Source organism: Triturus cristatus, chromosome 1_2 (genome assembly GCF_964204655.1).
Source record: "Triturus cristatus chromosome 1_2, aTriCri1.1, whole genome shotgun sequence".
NCBI lineage: Eukaryota > Metazoa > Chordata > Amphibia > Caudata > Salamandridae > Triturus > Triturus cristatus.
The window spans coordinates 263,691,040-263,710,472 of NC_140580.1; the positions used below are offsets into that span (position 1 = coordinate 263,691,040).

Below are 19,433 nucleotides of genomic sequence, written 5' to 3' on the forward strand. Positions count from 1 at the left end.
GACATTAGTTAGTGATAGATTCCTTACCTTAGAATATCCCCAGGCGTCAGACTGGATCCAGAAAGTTTTCGTCAGCAGTACCCCTGCGTGTCGGTAGGCGTCGTCGTAGGGCTCTGCGTACATCGCTGGCGTCGTGGCCGCCGAGATGTCGTCAGAGCTACTTAGACGCGCCCATGCGCGCTGAAGTCAGTTCTGTACACAACATTTCCGCGCCAGACGCGCAGAGCCATGCCAGAGACCGACTACTGGTGCAATAGAACTAGGGCCCTGAAAGGGATGACCTGAACCCTAGAGAACAGTTCGCAGAACGGGGAGGATGGGTGGACGGTAAGGAATCTATCACTAACTAATGTCTCTTAAGTAACTTGTGCATCTGAAAGAGACATTAGTGATAGATTCCTTACCTTAGAATACATACCCAAGCAATACCAACCCCGGTGGCGGGTCTGCAAAGTGAGGTTACACCAGAAAGTGACGGAGAACTGAACGGCCAAAGAAGCCGTATCTCCGGACCTGACTGTCAAGGCAATAGTGCTTAGTGAAAGTATGCAACGAGGCCCAAGTGGCCGCCTGACAGATGTCTTGCAGGGGGACACTGCGCCCCAATGCTGTGGTAGCTGCTGTCGCCCTAGTAGAATGGGCGCGCAGCCCAACCGGAGGTTCCTTTTTAGCCAGAGAGTAACAGGCTTTAATGCACAAGACAACCCATCGGGAGATAGTTCGCTTGTGCACAGCCCGGCCTTTCTTGGCGCCCACGTAGCCAACAAAGAGCTGGTCATCCACCCGGAACTGTTGTGTGCGGTTGAGATAGAACGAGAGCGCACCTTTTGGGTCCAGACGGTGGAGCCTGTCCTCTTCTCTTGAAGGGTGCGGAGGGGGAAAGAAAGTGGGCAGAGTTACAGTTTGCCCGAGATGAAAGGCAGAGACTACTTTAGGTAGAAAGGAGGGACGCGGTCGAAGCACAACCTTATCCGGATGAAATATAGGAAAGGAGGTTTGCAGGAAAGAGCCTGGAGGTCACTCACCCGCCGAGTGGAGGGGATGGCCACCAGGAAAACAGTTTTCAAAGTCAATAACCGCAAAGGACAGTTATGAAAAGGCTCAAATGGAGCGCACATCAGATATGTGAGAACCAGGTTCAAGTCCCATTGAGGCATCACAAAAAGAATAGGAGGGAAAAGGTGAGTAATGCCTTTGAGAAATCTATTGTCAACCGGGGACTTGAAAAGAGAGGGCTGATCAGGCAATCTAAGAAAGGCTGAAAGAGCAGAAAGGTAGCCCTTGATAGTGCCTAAAGCAGAGCCCTGCTGAGCCACAGAAAGGAGGAACAATAGGACCTCAGAAAGAGGGGGCTGCAAGAGGATCAACAGATTTTGCTGTGCACCATGCCACCAATTTTTTCCACCGACGAACAAGTTACTTACCTTCGGTAACGGTAAGAAACATTAGTTAGTTAGATTCCTTACCTTAGATTCCTTACCTTAGAATATCCCCAGGGGTCAGGCTGGATCCGGAAAGAATTTGTGTCAGCAGTACCCCTGCGCGCCGGTAGGAGTCGTCTGCGGCTCTGCATCCGTCGTCGGCATTGTGATCGCCGGGACGACGTCGTCGGAGTACTTAGACGCCACCCTCGTGCGCTGACGTCAGTTCTGTACATAGCTTTCCGCGCCAGGAACGCAGAGCCATGCAAGAAACCAACACTGGTGCCATGAAACTAGGGCCCTGAAAGGGATGACCTTAACCCTAGATATCGGTTCGCGGAACGGGGAGGATGGGTGGGGCGGTAAGGAATCTAACTAACTAATGTTTATTACAGCTATATCGTTACCGAAGGTAAGTAACTTGCTCATCTGAAAGAAACACGTTAGTTAGATTCCTTACCTTAGAATAGATACCCCAGCAATACCAACCCCGGTGGTGGGTCTGCGAATCAAGATCACACCAGGAAGTCCTAGAGAAAGGAACGGCCAAAAAAGCAGTCTCTCCGGACTTGGCTGTCCAGGTAGCAATGCTTGGCAAACGTGTGCAGTGAGACCCACCGACGAACAAGTTACTTACCTTCGGTAACGGTAAGAAACATTAGTTAGTTAGATTCCTTACCTTAGATTCCTTACCTTAGAATATCCCCAGGGGTCAGGCTGGATCCGGAAAGAATTTGTGTCAGCAGTACCCCTGCGCGCCGGTAGGAGTCGTCTGCGGCTCTGCATCCGTCGTCGGCATTGTGATCGCCGGGACGACGTCGTCGGAGTACTTAGACGCCACCCTCGTGCGCTGACGTCAGTTCTGTACATAGCTTTCCGCGCCAGGAACGCAGAGCCATGCAAGAAACCAACACTGGTGCCATGAAACTAGGGCCCTGAAAGGGATGACCTTAACCCTAGATATCGGTTCGCGGAACGGGGAGGATGGGTGGGGCGGTAAGGAATCTAACTAACTAATGTTTATTACAGCTATATCGTTACCGAAGGTAAGTAACTTGCTCATCTGAAAGAAACACGTTAGTTAGATTCCTTACCTTAGAATAGATACCCCAGCAATACCAACCCCGGTGGTGGGTCTGCGAATCAAGATCACACCAGGAAGTCCTAGAGAAAGGAACGGCCAAAAAAGCAGTCTCTCCGGACTTGGCTGTCCAGGTAGCAATGCTTGGCAAACGTGTGCAGTGAGACCCACGTAGCTGCCTGACAAATGTCCTGCAGATGGATTCCCCGTCCCAAGGCAATAGTAGCCGCTGTGGCCAGAGTGGAATGGGCCCTCAGCCCTACAGGAGGATCCTTCTTAGCCAAGAAATAACAGACCTTACTGCACTAAACGACCCACCGAGAGATGGTTCGCTAGTGCACTGCCCTCCCCTTCTTAGCGCCCATGTAGCCAACGAAGAGTTGGTCGTCCAACCGGAACTGCTTTGTGCGATCCAGATAAAAGGAGAGCGCACGTTTTCGGTCCAGACTGTGGAGCCTCTCTTCCTCTTTCGATGGATGCGGAGGCGGAAAGAAGGTGGGTAATTGAACGGACTGCCCAACGTGAAAGGCAGTAACCACCTTAGGAAGAAAAGAAGGGCGAGTCCTCAGAACAACCTTGTCCTGATGGACAGAGAGGAAAGGAGGTTTAGAAGAAAGAGCCTGGAGCTCACTCACTCTTCTGGCAGAGGTGATGGCAACTAGGAAAGGAGTCTTGAGAGTCAGAAGACGAAGATGACAGTTATGAAGTGGCTCAAAGGGAGAGCACATCAGATAAGTTAACACCAGATTCAAGTCCCACTGAGGCATTACAGAGAGAACAGGAGAAAACATGTGAGCAATGCCTTTCAAGAACCTATTCACAACAGGGGACTTGAAAAGAGAAGGCTGATCAGGAAGCCTCAAGAAGGCTGAAACAGCAGAAAGATATCCCTTGATGGTGCCCAGAGCAGAGCCCTGCTCGGCTAGGGAAAGAATAAAGAGGAGAACCTCAGAAAGAGGGGAGGACAGGGGATTCACAGCCTTTGCTGTGCACAATGCCACAAATTTGTTACACCTGCAGGCGTATACCGTTTTAGTGGAGAGACGCCTGGTTGCCAGAATGACATCACAGACTTCAGAAGGCAAGTCAAATGTCATCAACTGCCGCCGTTCAATCTCCACGCATGGAGGTGGAGGCTGAACAGGTTCGGGTGGAAGACCGTCCCCTGCTGCTGCGACAGAAGGTCCTCCTGAAGAGGCAGTCGAATCGGGGGATCGATTGACAGACTGAGTACCTCGGGATACCAGTATCTTCGTTCCCAATCCGGAGCCACAAGGATGACTTGGGCCTGGTCACGCTTGATCTGGTAGGGTGGAAAGGCGTATAACAGACCGCAACTCCACTCACGACGAAAGCGTCGCCTAGCGAGTGCTGCCTTGGAAACTCCAACGTGCAGAACTGCTGACATTGCACGTTCTCTTTGGTGGTGAATAGATCTAACCAAAGTTCTCCCCACTGCTGAAAAAGACCTTGCACCATCTCCGAGTGAAGACGCCATTCGTGATCCAACATGCACCTTCGGCTGAGTTCGTCCGCCCTGGCGTTCAGGGTACCTGCCAGGTGTTGAACCACCAAGGAAATGCCTTGATGTTCCAGCCACGTCCAGAGACGTAGAGCGTCCTGACATAGGGTCCACGACCCCACCCCGTTTGTTGCAGTACCACATGGCGGTGGTGTTGTCTGTGAACACCTGCACTACTCTCCCCTTGACAGACGGAAGGAATGCTTTGAGTGCAAGTAGGATCGCCCTGAGCTCCAAAAGGTTGATATGGAGCTTTGACTCTGCCAGAGAACATAGGCCTCTGATCTCCACCTCTCCCATGTGGCCGCCCCATCCCAGGAGAGACGCGTCCTTCACTACTGTGTGCTCTGGTTGGGGAAGGGAGAGGGATCTGCCACTGACCCAACGCTGGTTCGTGAGCCACCACTGCAAGTCCTGTGCAGTGCCCTCCGAGATCTGGACATAGTCGGACAGGTTCCCCCGATGCGGCGTCCACTGGAACTTCAGGTACCACTGCAGTGCCCACATATGCCATCTGGCATGATCGATCAGCAGGAGGCCATGAGGCCCAGCAGCCTCACTGTCTTCCTGATGAAACCCAGGACCAGGGCCGAAAGATCGGAGTCATAGCCCGAATGTCCCGGACTCGCTGTTCGGGAGGATAAACCCGAAACTGCGCCGTATCCAGAACTGCCCCGATGAAGAAGAGCTTCTGAGAGGCAATCAGGTGCGACTTCGGCACGTTGATGGAAAACCCTAGCAAATGCAGGAGATCGGCCGTAGTCTGGAGGTGGGAGACGACTGCCTGGGGTGAGCCCGCCTTCAACAGCCAGTCGTCGAGGTAGGGGAAGAGTGAAACCCCTGATCAGCACAGATGAGCTGCGACCACCGCCATCACTTCCGTGAACACCCGAGGTGCGCTGGTAAGGCCGAAAGGGAGCACGGTCAACTGAAAGTGCTCGTGGCCCATTGTGAACCTTAGGTAACGCCGGTGGGCTGGCAGGATGGGGATATGAAAATAAGCATCCTGCAAGTCCAATGCTACCACCCAGGCTTGCGGGTCTAGGGCAGACAAGACCTGAGCAAGCATGAGCATCTTGAACTTCTCCTTCTGGAGGAAGCGGTTGACGTTCCGGAGGTCTAAGACAGGGCGCAGACCTTTGTCCTTCTTCAGGACCAAGAAGTAGTGGGAGGAACAACCACGACCTACTTCTGGCGTCGGAACGCGCTCGATGACCCCCTTGGCCAAGAGGGCCGTAACTTCCTGCTGGAGAATTGCCAAGTGTTCCCCCGACATGCGGTGGTACTGAGGTGGCATGGCTGGAGGGGTAGATTAGAAGGGGAGGGAGTAGCCCCTGCGGACTATTTGCACAACCCACTTGTCCGAGGTTATAGAACGTCAGTGGGGAAGGTGATGGCGAATCCTGCCACACACTGAACTAGGAAGGTTTAGAGGCGGCGGCAGCAGGGGAGGTGGTGGACTGACCTTTCCGCTGTCCTCGGGATCCACCACGGTGGGTCCCACGTCCGCGGCTGCGCTGAGACTGTGGCCGCGCAGCCTTGCGGGTCTGAAAAGAACGCGCCTGGGCGCCCCGACCTTGACCCCGAAAGGACGAATAGCGGACCCCGAGGGAGTACGCCTGGTGGCGAGACCCTTAAAGCGTTCCAGGTTGCTATCCGCCTTATCACCAAAGAGGCATGTACCATCAAAGGGCATGTCCAACAGCGTGTTCTGGACATCCCCAGAAAAGCCAGTAGTTCGGAGTCAAGCAGCAGAACGACGGAGCGCCACAGTTGTGGAAAGTGCCCTACCGAGAGAATCGGCCGTGTCAAGCCCACAACGAATAGTACATTTTGCATCATCTCTCCCTTCGGTAATGGCTTGGGAGAGAACCGCCCGTGGTTCCACAGGGCACTGAGGCAGTACCTGTGACACAGTGTCCCACATAGAATGGGAATAGCGGCCTAGTAGGCACGCAGTATTCACCGCCCGCAACCCAGAGCTGGCAGATGTGAAAATCTTTTTCCCAAATTGATCCAATTTCCTAGATTCCTTGTCCGGAGGAGCAGAAGGGAACGAACTCGGCGAGGCAGAAGCCTTGACAGCCAGACTCTCAGGTGTCGGGTGTTGTGTGAGAAAGCTGGGTTCTCCAGGCGCAGGGTGATGGCGGAGCACCACACCCTTCTCTACCGGGACTCCTGTATTAGGTTTAACCCAGGTGCCCAACAGGATATCAGTAAGCGTTTCATTGAAGGGCAGTAACGGCTCCGCAGAGGAGGACTGTGGCTGCAGGACCTCAGTCAGGAGATTGGTCCTGATCGGTACAGAGGGGAGCTCGAGATGAAGAGCCTCAGCTGCCCTACGCAATACCACCGAAAAAGTCCCAATCTCCTCCGTGGCCACGAAAGAAGGGGACAGAGTACCAGGGTGTGGAGAGAAATCCAGATCCTCTGGAACCTCCACATCGCCTTCCCATTCAGGCTCATCCTCACATTGAGCTGCAAGAGGGTCCTCAGACTACTCCCAGTACTCCCCTTCGTCCACCGGTTGCTGAAGAGGCCGGTAAGGACGAGGTGCCCTGGGAAATAGGATAAACTCCCCTCCAAGAAATGGAATGGGAGGGTAAGATACCAGTCCCGGTTTGGCGCAGTCCAGCACCGCGCCCGGCGCCGAAGCCGGATCCAGGGCCGGCACTGAGGCCGCAGCTGGCCCCGAGGCCCGAGCCAAGGCCGGAGACAGTGGCGCTGCAGGGTATGGTGCCGGCGTGGCCGAGGCCAGAGGCGGCAGCACGGAGGCAAACCCTTCCGACGGATCCGCGGGACCCGAAGGCACTCCGGAGGGACCCGGTGGGGCAAACACATGGCGCAAGGCCGACATGAAGGCCTGCACCTTGTCCAAAGTCGCGTGCGGGCCTGAAAAGGGTGGGTAGGCCGCAGGCAACAATGGAGGCTCCAACTGAGCCGCAGGGGAGTCACCGCCCGCCCCCTCCACCGCATCCCGCGACCAGTGAGGGGTAGAGGAAGAGCGGCGTCGCTTCTTCGACTTTTTATGGCGCCTAGACTTACCTGTCTCCGATCCCAACGAGCGGTCCCTTGACCTCCCACAGGAGCGGGAACAGATTGCCGGACCTCCAACAACTTTTGGAAACGCTCCCAAAAAGCTTTCGGTGCCATGGCCCAACAATTGAGGCACGTCTCGGGGTCATGGGCGTGCCCCAAGTAGAAGAGACACACGTTGTGAGGGTCCGATACTGACATGTATCGACGGCAGGCCCTACAGGACTTAAACCCAGGCATCCCTATTGCACCAGGAGTCAAGTGAACGACAAAACAAGTTGTCAGAATCCAAGTTAAAACTTTTAGCTAGGGGTATTGCTCTCTCTTGGATCTGCGCTGCTGCACGCAAAAAAAAAGAACTGACGTCAGCGCGCATGGGCGCGTCTAAGTAGCTCTGACGACGTCATCTCGGCGGCTACGACGCCAGCGAAGTGCGCTGAGCCGTACGACGATGCCTATCGATGCGCAGGGGTACGGCTGACGAAAACTTTGCGGATCCAGTCTGATGCCTGGGGATATTCTAAGGTAAGGAATCCATCACTAACGTGTCTCTTTAGTGTGATTAGGTCATTGGTGAATTCTAGTCCTAGATATTTAACGCAACCAGGTTGCCATGCCAGTCCAGAGCTAACCAATATGTCTTTATTTCCACAGGTATTAAGAAGTTTAATTTAGGATTTGTCTTTTATCATGTGTGTAACTGGAAATATCAGTAAATTCTTGGATTGCTGACATCAGGGCGGATATGGCAGAAGAGGCCTTCTCAAAACTAACATATCATCCACACAGGTGGTGATTTTGGTTGTGGCTTTTCCGAATGAGATACCAGGTATTTTCTGCTCCTCTCTCTGGTGGTAAAAGAACAGTTCTAGTGCTAATAGCAAAAGAAGGGCCGTAAAGGGGCAACCTTGTCTGGTCCCTTGTTTCAACGAGAGCGTAGAGAAGATAGTGCCACCCCCTCCAACCTTAGTGGTTGGTTTGTGATAGAAGGCCATGATCATGCATGTCAAGGGTTCTCCGTGGTAGAATTTCTCCAGGATTAAGTTTAGGTATGACCAATCACCTTTATCAAATGCTTTCTCCACGTCTAATGTAATCACTACAGTGAATGAATTTGTTATTTTTGATTTCTCTAAGACAGGGCACAGAATTCTTATGTTATCGCCAGATAGTCTGTTTTTCAAGAATCCCACTTAGGAGCGGTGGATGAGTTTCGTGATGTATTTTTGTAGTCTATGAGATAATAACATAGCATATATTTTACAATCCAGATTGATCAATAAGATTGGCCTGTAGTTCTTTGGGAGCAGGGTATATTACTGTTCTAATAATCTCTGCTGTAGTGCTTTTTACTTGATCTGACACATCAAAATGGGTGTAGAGCCTCAAAAAGGGGTGGGATTATGGATGTAGAGAAGGACTTAAAAATTGTGCATTATAGCTATCTGGGCCAGGCGCTTTGCCAGACTCAAGTTTTTCTGGCTTCAGGTTTCTTAGACCCTTAACTGACTGTTTTTCTTGTTCTGGTACTGTAGGTAGTTCAGCTTCCTCTAGCTATCGTTCACATTTTGTATAGTCTAGTGAGGTATTCTCATATAGTTTTTAGCAGACATCTTTGAATACTTCCGCAAACTTATTGAGATTTGTATGTATGAGGCCTTTCTCATCTTTGATAGCATTGATAGCATACTTTTGTAGATTAAAGTTTACATATGATGCGTACGTTTTGCCAGCCTTGTTGGACTCAAATAACCCAATACATATGGGAGCACATGCATCAAGGTAGGATTTGGCGAGTCCTTAATTGCGATTATTAAGGACTCGCAATTAAGGACTCGCAAAAGCCTATCCCTGTAGGAATCGCTATAAAAATAGCGATTCCTAAACAATCCTTAATTGTGACTCGCAATTTGCGAGTCACAATTAAGGAATGGTTCCCCATTAATTCCTAGGAATTAATGGGAGATTGCATGCGCAATTTGCGAGTACCAAATTGCGCATGCAGTTTCAAGGTAGCAAGGGTGTCAAAAGGACACCCTGTTTCACCCCTGAAATTGTGATGTGCACCAATGTTGCACACACACATTCCCCAAGGGCATATGTGTGCGCAACATGAGACTTTGAAAAATGCACTTTAGTGCATTTTTCAAAGTTTTTGCAAATTACCGACCAGTTTAATTGCTCGGTAATTTGCAGCCCCAAATAGCGAAATCGCTATTTTAAAGTGGTTTTTGCATTGCATTTAAGGAATCGCAAATTGCAATTCTTTAAATGCAATCGCAATTTGAAGAAATCGCAATTAATTGCGAATTCTTAAATTGCTAGTGCCTTGAACTTCGATGCATTGCAAAAGCCCTTTTTGCGGGCGCAAACAGCCGATGTTTTGCGAATCGCACCGTTTGCGCTCGCAATAATGGTTGATGCATGTGCCTGTTTGTTTATTAACCCATATACCCACTCTAGTGCTTATGATTTTATTATATTCGTACTTTTTACTCACAATCTTATTTAGAACAAGGTTGTCTTTACTGGTGATATGCTGTTTTTCTAGCTTTATGATTTCATTTTCTAGTATTAGGAGGTTGCTGCTAGCTTCTTCATATCCGACCTGAAAGAGGGAGCTTTGAAACTGTGGAAGGACTTTGTTCGGATTGTTGTTAGCTGATTGCAGTTTGAAGTTTTCTCATTCCCAAGTGCTGATGGGAATGACAGTTTGTTATCTCCTTTAAAAAAATGGCTACTGTAAAAGTCAAAGCGAAGGAAGAAAGCATAACCCTCGCCTCCGTGTCCTTAATATAATTTAAACTTTCTGTTATGACAGCTAGGAAATTTTTCATTCTTGCTAGTTACCAATAGGATTACACGTAATCCGCAGTTAAATAAACTTAGTTTGAATGCAATGTTTGAATTAATAAAACTTAGGCAAACAACCATATAACCCTGCATCTCCCACCACTTTCCAAACAAATACTAAGGAGAATTGGCTATTCACATCATGAAACACATTTTGTTGCAAAGCTGTGTTAACTGTCAGGAGGTAACAATGTTCATCTTAAAACTTTGCCTCAAAATTTGAGTCTGACGATTCATGGAGATTTTCTACTCAGATATAGGGGTTGGATCAACAGTTTTAGAATTTCAGACTAAAGCTCTTATCAAGAAAGCGAGGAAGCAACTGAAATAAAAATATACGTTAGGGGAGAATTTTCATGACATTAATATTCCCCAGTATTATAGATGTTTCACTCGGTTCCCTAGCTGTCTGGACTTCCGCCGACGCTCGTATTCCTTACGATATTGAATTAATTGGACCCAAACCTACACCACGAACCGTCCTTCTCCGAGCGCTGCCTTCCTCCCGTATGCACGCTTGTCCCCCCAGATGCTGGACTCTCTAATTGACCACCGCCTCTCAAGCTTGACCAGCCATAGGTTACCAGAAGTGTAGGATCCACATTTTGGCATCCCCTTTCCCCACCCCCATTGATTGCCGCCAGAGCACTATTATTGATTTGTGTAACCATCGTCCTGATGATGACCTAAAATTAAAGAGGGTGAAACGCCGTCGACCCCACAACGCCAATTGTGGCATACCAAATGGTCACTCATAAAATGATGAAATTATGTTTGTGAATGTAAAATATTTTCGTTTGACCTTCACCAATCTCCTTATTGTTTGTGCCGCCTCACGTTGTGTTTTCACCACATGTGTCAATGCGCCGTTCAATCACTATAACACTTCCAGTGCACATATGGTTGTTATGGTTACTGCAATTTACTTGTATTTCTGTACTTCTATATGCAAAAATAACAACCTTTCCACCTTCCTTGGTCTCCCTTGTTCCTTCCTGTGCTATGTGATTTTTTCTCTTGATCAGTCCCCCCACGTGATTTACCTGTTGAGACACTGTTCATTGTTGCCATAAATATTCCCCACAGCAGCAACTGACTCAGCCCACCAACAATTTTTCTCCACTTTAAATGTATTTTAACTGTCTGATCTGGTTAAGTTTTAGTTAGATTTAAATGAAAAATGTCTGAGGTAATCCAGATCCTTAAAAATTTTGACAGGCACAGACTCATTATTTTCACCTAGCTCTAAATACAGGTTTCTATTTTTTTGTTTTAATTGGAATATTTTCAATCTTACGAGTATGTATGTATGTATATTGCATTTGTAAAGCGCGCAGTTACTCACGAGTATCCCGGCGCTGAGCGCAACTGGGGAACCCATCCTGGCTTTCCCTGTGAGATGATCCCTACTGGGAATCTCCAAGGTGAAGACAAGCATCCCTGGCGCTGGTGGGGCCGTAAGTGGAGATTAAGCAAGCTATTGCCCAGAGTTGCTGAGTGGGATCCATGATTAGAGTAGGCACCGAGAGAATTATCGAGTCTGCTGACCTTGGCCCAAGACCCTGCCGCGTCGGGAATCGAACCGTGGTCCCGGGCCGACTTCTGCTTACGGGTCTGCCACCTCTAACCAGTGAGCCACACCAATCGAGTCTTTACAAGGTACCCAAATAAGGCAGAAAACACCTTAATATATTTAAATGTGGCATCAGAGGTACAGGTACTGGGTACTATATTTACCACATTTAGCACATTTACCTGCATACAACCTAATCTAAGAGGCCTGTGGCAGTTTAGCGCTAATATCAATACCATTACTTTCTCTAACTGAAGCACTAAGGGGTTCTATAAACAGGGCAAAGGGTGTGGAGATCAGACACTGCCTCACTTCGGTGTTTGAGAGGCTGAGGAGGAATCAATCAACTGAAATGTAACTCTGAGGAGTTGGAGATTATCTTTTTTGCCCCTCCCCCCGGACAACTGGAGATGCTGGTGGCCTGAGGATTTGTCACCTCCTCTCCTGCTCTTTCAATGAGATCCCAGGTGCAGGCTGAGGTAGGCACCAGTTTGGGCCTGTTGCGGATGTTGAGGAAATTTCTCTCTCTACTTTCAGTAGACATCAGGAAAACCGTGGTCCAGGCGCTAGTTAGCTCCAGGCTGGACTATGCAAATGTCTTGTACCTGGGGCCCCCAGAGTACCTACTTCAGACTTCTTCCTAGGCTCAAACCTAGGACGCACAAAAATATATGCAGACCCTATGTACATAAAATGTGGTCCAATCAAACGATCTCACATATTTATAAAATCTGGAACCTCAATCTAATATGCCAAGCTGAAAATAAACATTTATAGACAACATAAGAACAAAACAGATAGTCAAATATGACAAAACGGTTTAAATTAAAATCCCTAAAAAAAGGGGGAAAGCAATTTCCGAATGGGTCTATCATAAGAATGGTAGAAAAATAACCTATTATCTGCTGAGGCTTTTTCACCGCAAGTCAAATCAAAGTCAAATTTGCCCCCTTTTTCGCAATATAATGAGGATTAAGGTACCAAGGGTGAAAATAGATACAATATAGAATTTTATTTTTATGAAATGTAAGAAAAAAGTGCTCCGCAATAAACTGTCCTTATATTTCTCCTAAAAATGGCATCAATGAAAGTTTTGCTATGCTAAAATCGCCATCTTCCCATCTTTCAGGAACATGCTGAGTTGTATCAAAAAAGCATTTTTTACCACGGTGTTTGCATTGTTCTAAGAGGTAGCGAAATTTTCTGAATTTCTGTACTTTCAACCTACTTCCAGTTTGTGGTGGAGTTTTTGGGAGTTACCTGAAGGTATCAGAGCACTTTACATGAGCACCAGTTGCATTACAGATAGACACATTCATTTTTTGTTGTTGTTTGGCACGGGGACATTAATGGCCTGATTTTGATGTCGGTAGGAGTTGCCTCCGACCAACACCGTTTTGGTGTATGAACGGCCCAACCATAGGACGGTGGTTCCGCACACCTTATTCGATGCAACCACACATGGTGCAGTCGCAAACTCCCATTTCTCAATGGGAGCTTGTGCGGTGGGCGGAAACCACCCACAGCACAAGCTCCCATTGAGAAATGTGAAAGTCACAGTGATAGATTTGATAGTTTGTGAAAATCCCTGCACCACACGGTGCCTGCCACACAGTTCAAGGATTTTCAGGGGAACCATAGGTGCCCCATGGCCACAACCAGAGGGCCAGGGAAAAAGGGGGGTCCTGCTAGGGGCCCCCATGTCGCTTTGACAGCCTTTATATGTCGGACAGGCCGACATGGAAAGCTGTCGAAAACTGACATCAAAATCCCAACTGTAGAAATGCGGTCCTTAAAGGATTATGAGTCCATTCCGACCGGCTCCTTGAACCCGTTGAAACCGAGTAGGTTTCCCCGGCCGGTATGAACTCCGACCACTGTCATTGTAATACGGCAGTCAGAGTGTAAACCTACAATGTTGGGGAGAAAGCCTCCAACCAGCGAACAGAGGCTTTCGGACCGACATTGTAATCAGGCTATAAGTGATTTGCCCAGAATCACAGGATGTTGAGCATCCCTGCCAAGACTCGAACCTGGTTCCCCAGCTTCGCGGCCGACCACCCTGGCCGTTAGGTCAGATCCTCTTACCAGGTGGACACACGTGTGAAACACTTGGGTGATACCGTACAGCTATACATTTCAGACACAAATCTGAGTTCACTGAGGGGTAAATTGTGTAGATCCCTCAAAGTTTTCCCAAACAAAGTAACTGTTGAAATTAAAAATATAAAAAATGGACATGAAAAAAGCTGTTTGTGACAATGTTTTGATCTGTCACAATTGCTGACTGATTTACAAAAGCAATACACCCATATGTCTGCTTGGCCTCTTGTTTTGAGGATACATAGGGTTTGTGTGTTCTTCAAGAACCTGAAGTACCCAACGCCAACAACTGAACTGCAACTGCCAATTTTTTTTTTATTGGGCACCGAGCAATTCATATGGTAAATTATAAAGATTGAAAAAGGGGTTTGAAGCAGCGGCAGTTTAGCTTCAAAGGCATCGATGCTTCGCCCCTTTCCCTTCATCCTCATTATCAAAATGAAAATTCCCAAATAAAAGCGGATTGTTCTGTTTAAGTTGTAATTATTTAACGCTTCATGTACATATAATTCTTCCTACTTGTTGGGGCCGGGGCTGCTGTATACTCGCACTGACCAGTCGACATGTTTTGATGCAGCCATTCCAAAGTTAGCATTTACCGCAAGGTTATAATGCACTTAAGAGTATATGGTATGGCTGTATCACAGAACAGGCATAAGGTAGTATTTCCGAATGCTGCAGAGGGGCTCAGCTCATGCTTGGGCACCCTCTCACATAAAACCAAGCACTCTGCTTTCAGGATTGTCAAGGCCTGCCATAGGAGTGGCTTATAGGTTTATATGTGTCTGTATAAGGTAGTGATATAGGTAGCCTATACCACAGTAAGGTGTGCAAGCACACCCATACCCAGGTTGCAGTAGCAGACCTGTGGTGTCATTTTGGAGTGCTTCCCAGGGGTGGCATAATACATGCTGCAGCCCCTGGTAGGCCTCTGAGGAACCTATGACCTAGGTACATAGTATACCATATACTAGGGGCTTATAAGGCACTCCAGAATCCAATTAGATATGTACCTAATGTACATGGAAACCATTTTAGAGAGGAAGCAGCTAGGCTGTGGTCCTGATTAGCAGGGCCACAACCAGACTAAAGTCGAAAAACAGTGAAACACCAGCAAAAAGTGGGGGTACCCATGTGAAGCATAATCTACTCTCCTACAACCGCTTCAATAACTCTAAGGGCATATGCACCCAGTTCAACGCATATGTTTCAGAACCTGTCACAGAGAATCACAATCTTCAGGTGCACCAGTATTGGCATGGAAAGCTATGTCTGTGGCCAGAGTTAGCAAATTGTGTACTGGCTATTTTGGCGTTGCCTGTCTCAAGTGCCAATGTTAAGAGGGCTTTTTCACAGATAAAAGTTTACATGGCATGACCAAAGACTCACTGAAGAAGTATTATATGGTTGTTAGATTTAGAATTCCCCGTTCCCATATTGCATTCAGCGTGCTACACTAGATTAGCAATGGGTGACATGTAATAATGCTCACGATATACAACCCTGATATCCTGATAGTTATCCTGATACCATCCATGCTTTCGTTAGCCAGTGTGACTCCATTTTGTATTTCATAATCCTTATTAGACTGCCTCTGTTGGGCCCGTGTTAGGCCTTCGAATGCAGAATAGCTTGCCTCAGCAGAATACTGTATTTCGTTATATTTCTTCTCTATGTCCAAGGTTGCAACTCGACTTGCTAACAAGGCAATTATTCTGTTCTCGCATTCCGTTGTATACATGTAGTTCTGCTTCCATGTTAGGAGATGCTGAGACTTGGCACAGTGGCCTTGGGTCGCTGATAGCATGCCCATCTGGCAGGTGTTAGCTCATATCTCTGTGCCTCCATTGTTCGTGCCCGTCTCAGGCCAATACTTTTCCACCAGAGGCGTGGCCGAAGTCTCCTGAAGGGTTTATCTTGTATTAGCAAATATTGAGGAGTCAGTCCCCTCGACAACATCTTATGGTGATGGTCTGACTGGGCTCCTCTGCAGAGAAATGCAATAAATACGGAAGTTTCTATTCTCGACTGTCTGATCGACTCTTCATTTGGAAAGGCATAGCAGATGGTCATAAGTACCCTCATGGCCCTAGGGGGGACACGTCCTTCATGGTGTACTATGATAGGTTTGATTTATAAAAATGTATTTGGACTTCATATACACTGTACGTACACGGTCTATATACCATGCACTATTAGTGCAGAAAGCAAGCTCCAATAAAAGCAAAAAGGTCTATAAACACTGGAAAAACACTGTTTTTGTTGTTTTTAATGGGGCGACTGAAAACGACTGTTTTTAAGGCATTGAAATCACTTGAAATGACTGAAAAAGCCCCATCAGAATTTAATTTACCAAAATGCTGTGTCTCACATGCAGCCAAATAGCTTGTAAATCTTAATACTTTTAACATTCCTTTCGATCCCATAGAGACTGCTGATCGTACCTCAGAACCTGTGTCCAGCTGTTTCAGAAGACTTATGCAGCCCCACAGCCAGGCTACAGTTCACTGCACACCAGGGCAATTGCGCCACCATAAACACTGCTCGCGTACATCACCACACGTAACAACTGACCTGAAAGGCAGGCTGGCAAAGAAGCTGGTCTGAGGGTGGCGAGGAGGGAAGCAGGCTGGTCCGAATCAAGGGATGACCACTGCTGCAGTTCTCAATGGCGGCGGAGTGCTTGCGAGAGCAGGCTGCGGTCGGCGAGGAGGGAAGCATGCTGACTGGATCTACAGCAGGCCTCCTGCTGCAGGCCTCAGTGGCAGCGGAATACTTGCAGAGCAGGCTGCAGTGCTGACAGCGTGAAACGGTCAGGCTGCAGGCAGAGACGTAATCGACAAAGGCAGCAAAGGTAACCGGAAGCTTTCTGAAAAGCACCGAAAAAGTCAGCTGCGAATGCTCAACAGCTGACTTTTAAAGGGCCTTCGCTTTCTGCCAGTGCCAGGAGTGTGATGTCACCGAGGATCTAAATAAACACAAAAGAGGCCTGCTGCAGCAGGAGCATACGCGGTGGAGCTGGTATGCTCCAGTGACCCTCTTTTGTGGTTACTGACCTTCTTGTGTATTTATTGATAACGCACTACAAAGTCCGCAGGCCCCCAAGGAAGGTCAGTCGGGCTGTACTACGAGTACCACGGGGAAAGACTGACTTAAATAGATGACAAGGCCTGCAGCTCATTCACTCTACAGACCGATGTAATTGCCTCAAGGAAGACCGCTTTGACAGTCAGAAGCCTTAGGTGACAATTGAGGAGAGGCTCAAAAGGAGCGCACATAAAAAAAGTTAGAACCAAATTAAGGTCCCAATGTGGAATGATGAATGGTGGAAAGAGGTGGACGACATATGTACAATAGAGGACTTGAAACAAGGAGGGTAGGTCAGGCAGCCACAAGAAGGCAGACAGAGATGAGAAATTCTTTATGAGTGCCCAGAGCAGAGCCCTGCTGGGCAAGGAAAAGAATACAGAGTAAGACTTCAGAAAGGTGAGTAAAAAGGGGATCAATGAATTTTTCTGCACACCATGCAACAAAGTTCTTCCAACTGCAAGCATATACCATCTTGGAGGAGGGACGCCTGTCTTCCAAAAGACATTACAGACTAATGGGATGAAGGTAGAAAGCTGGCAACTGCCGCCACTCAATCTGCATGTAAGAAGACGGAGAGTGGACAGGTTTGGTTAGAAGACCCCCCCCCTGCTGCTGTGACAGAAGACCCTCCTGAAGGGGCAGCCTAATCGGAGGACCGATGGGCATGCTCAGTAGCTTGGGATACCAGACTCTTTGTGCCATAGTCTGGATCCACAAGGGTGACTTGGGCCTGGTTGTTCCTGATCTTCTTGAGAACTCTGGGCAGGAGTGGTTTGGGTGGAAAGGCATACAGGAGGACTGAGCTCCACTCGAACTAAGTATTTTTCGATCAAGAGCCACCTTGGAAACTCCAATGCCCAAAACTTTTGACAATGCGCGTTCTCAAGAGATGCAAAAGGATTTAACCAAGGCTTTCCACACTGCTGAAAGAGACCTTGCATCAGCTCCCGGTGGAGACAGCATTCATGATCCACTAGGCATCGACGGCTGAGTTCGCCATCCCCGACATTCATGTGTTGTACCACTAGGCATATGCCCTACTGTTCCAGCCGTGTCCAGAGACGCAGGACCTCTTGATAGAGGGTCCACGACCCCACCTGCCCTGTTTGTTGCAGCACCACTTGGCAGTGGTGTTGCCCGTGAACACCTGCACTAGCTTTCCTTTGATGAAAGGCTTTCAATGCCAGTCGGTTCGCAAAGAACACCAGCAGGTTGATGTGGAGTCCCGATTCCACCAAAGACCAGAGTCCTCTGATCTCCACCTCTCCCAGGAGTGCCGCATCTGTCACTACTGTGAGATCTGGCTGGGGACAGACCAGGCCGCTGGTTATCAGGCAAATTGAGGGTGATATGGGGCCACAGGGAGGCTGAATCTGCCATGTCTTCGAAGAGAAGGGTGCCATCGAAGGGTATATCCATAAGGGAAGCCTTGCCATCCCTCATAAAGCCGGTCATCCTCAACCAGGCATAGCGCCTTAGGGCCATGGTCGAAACCACTCTGCCCAGTGAGTCGGTCGTGTTGAGTCCACAGTGGATTGTGAACTTTGCTGCATCCCTCCCCTAAGCAACAGCCTGGGAGAGGATGGGCAGTGGCGGCGGGCGATTGTCCTATTCACAGGAGCCCATGTATTGGGTTTGGACCAGGTCTTCAAAAGGACATCAGTGAGGCGTCGTTGAACAGGAGTAGTGATGGAGCAGGGAAAAATACAAAAACTTTTGTATCCCCTTCGAAAGTTAATGATTTCATAACCTTAAAAATACTAACTGTTTGAATGCATGTTCTAATCAACCAATGCACCTTTAATTAGACACTAGACGCGGGAAACTAACTGGCATTTGCAAAAATCTAATTTATTTACCAATGTGAAATTAAATTAACATAGGTTTGTGATTTGTGTAGAAAAATAGAAGTAGATTGCATGTATTTCGTTTGTAGTAAAATATATTGTGGCAAAAAGAATACAGATGGTAAGTAAAATGGCTTTAAATGTCGCATATGCTAGGTAACACCTAACACAGGTCATTAGAATGGTGGGTGGTAAACAGAAGGGCTTCTTTTCTATGTCTAATTTCTGCTATGTTGTTTTCATATTAGCTCCGTTCGGGCCTGCTAGGCCTCGCTGAGAAAATGGCCGCTGCCGAGAGATGTGATTGTACGCAAGAACAAAGATGGCCCCCGCGCATGAGCATAATGGAAGTTTCAGTCACGAGTGTGTGGCCTATGCCTGGAGTGAGAGATGTCAAGGCCGAACTGACCTAGGACAAGAGTTGTCCCAAACTTTTTTTGCGAATCCATGAGAACGGATGAGAGACTCGACCTGCAGAAGAGGATTCTATTCATCATTGATGGAAATTGTTGCAAATACTTTAACAAAGTTACATTTCGGGACTTGACAAGTCACAAGAGTGGTGCAAAAACGTATTATTTACAGAACCGGTTTAGGCAAGAAAGACAATGAGGTGACCATCACCACCCCTCCAATGGACCAATCAGAATGAAAGCAGCCCCAAAAAAGTTTCAATTTTGGGTATAGCAAGTTAGTGGGTATAAAAAGTGGTGCTTATTAATAACGTTGTGGCACTTGCTTATTCTACTACTCAACACGACACGCTGTCTGTTGAGATGAATTTTCTTCCTGATGTTGAAAAGACTTTGACAAATTTTAACTTCGAACTTTGATGAGGAAAAGGAACGAGACCGTTGCGGGATTCTATCCTGGTAGGGAATACGTCCGAGGAGGTTAGAGGGACATT

The 19,433-nt window shown here is 48.0% G+C and overlaps 1 protein-coding gene across 3 annotated transcripts in view; it reads right to left on the reverse strand.

Annotated features, from left to right (window-relative positions):
- Positions 1 to 19,433, reverse strand: part of HK1 (hexokinase 1) — a 1,728,681-nt gene that overhangs the window by 66,458 nt on the left and 1,642,790 nt on the right. The window lies entirely within an intron of this gene.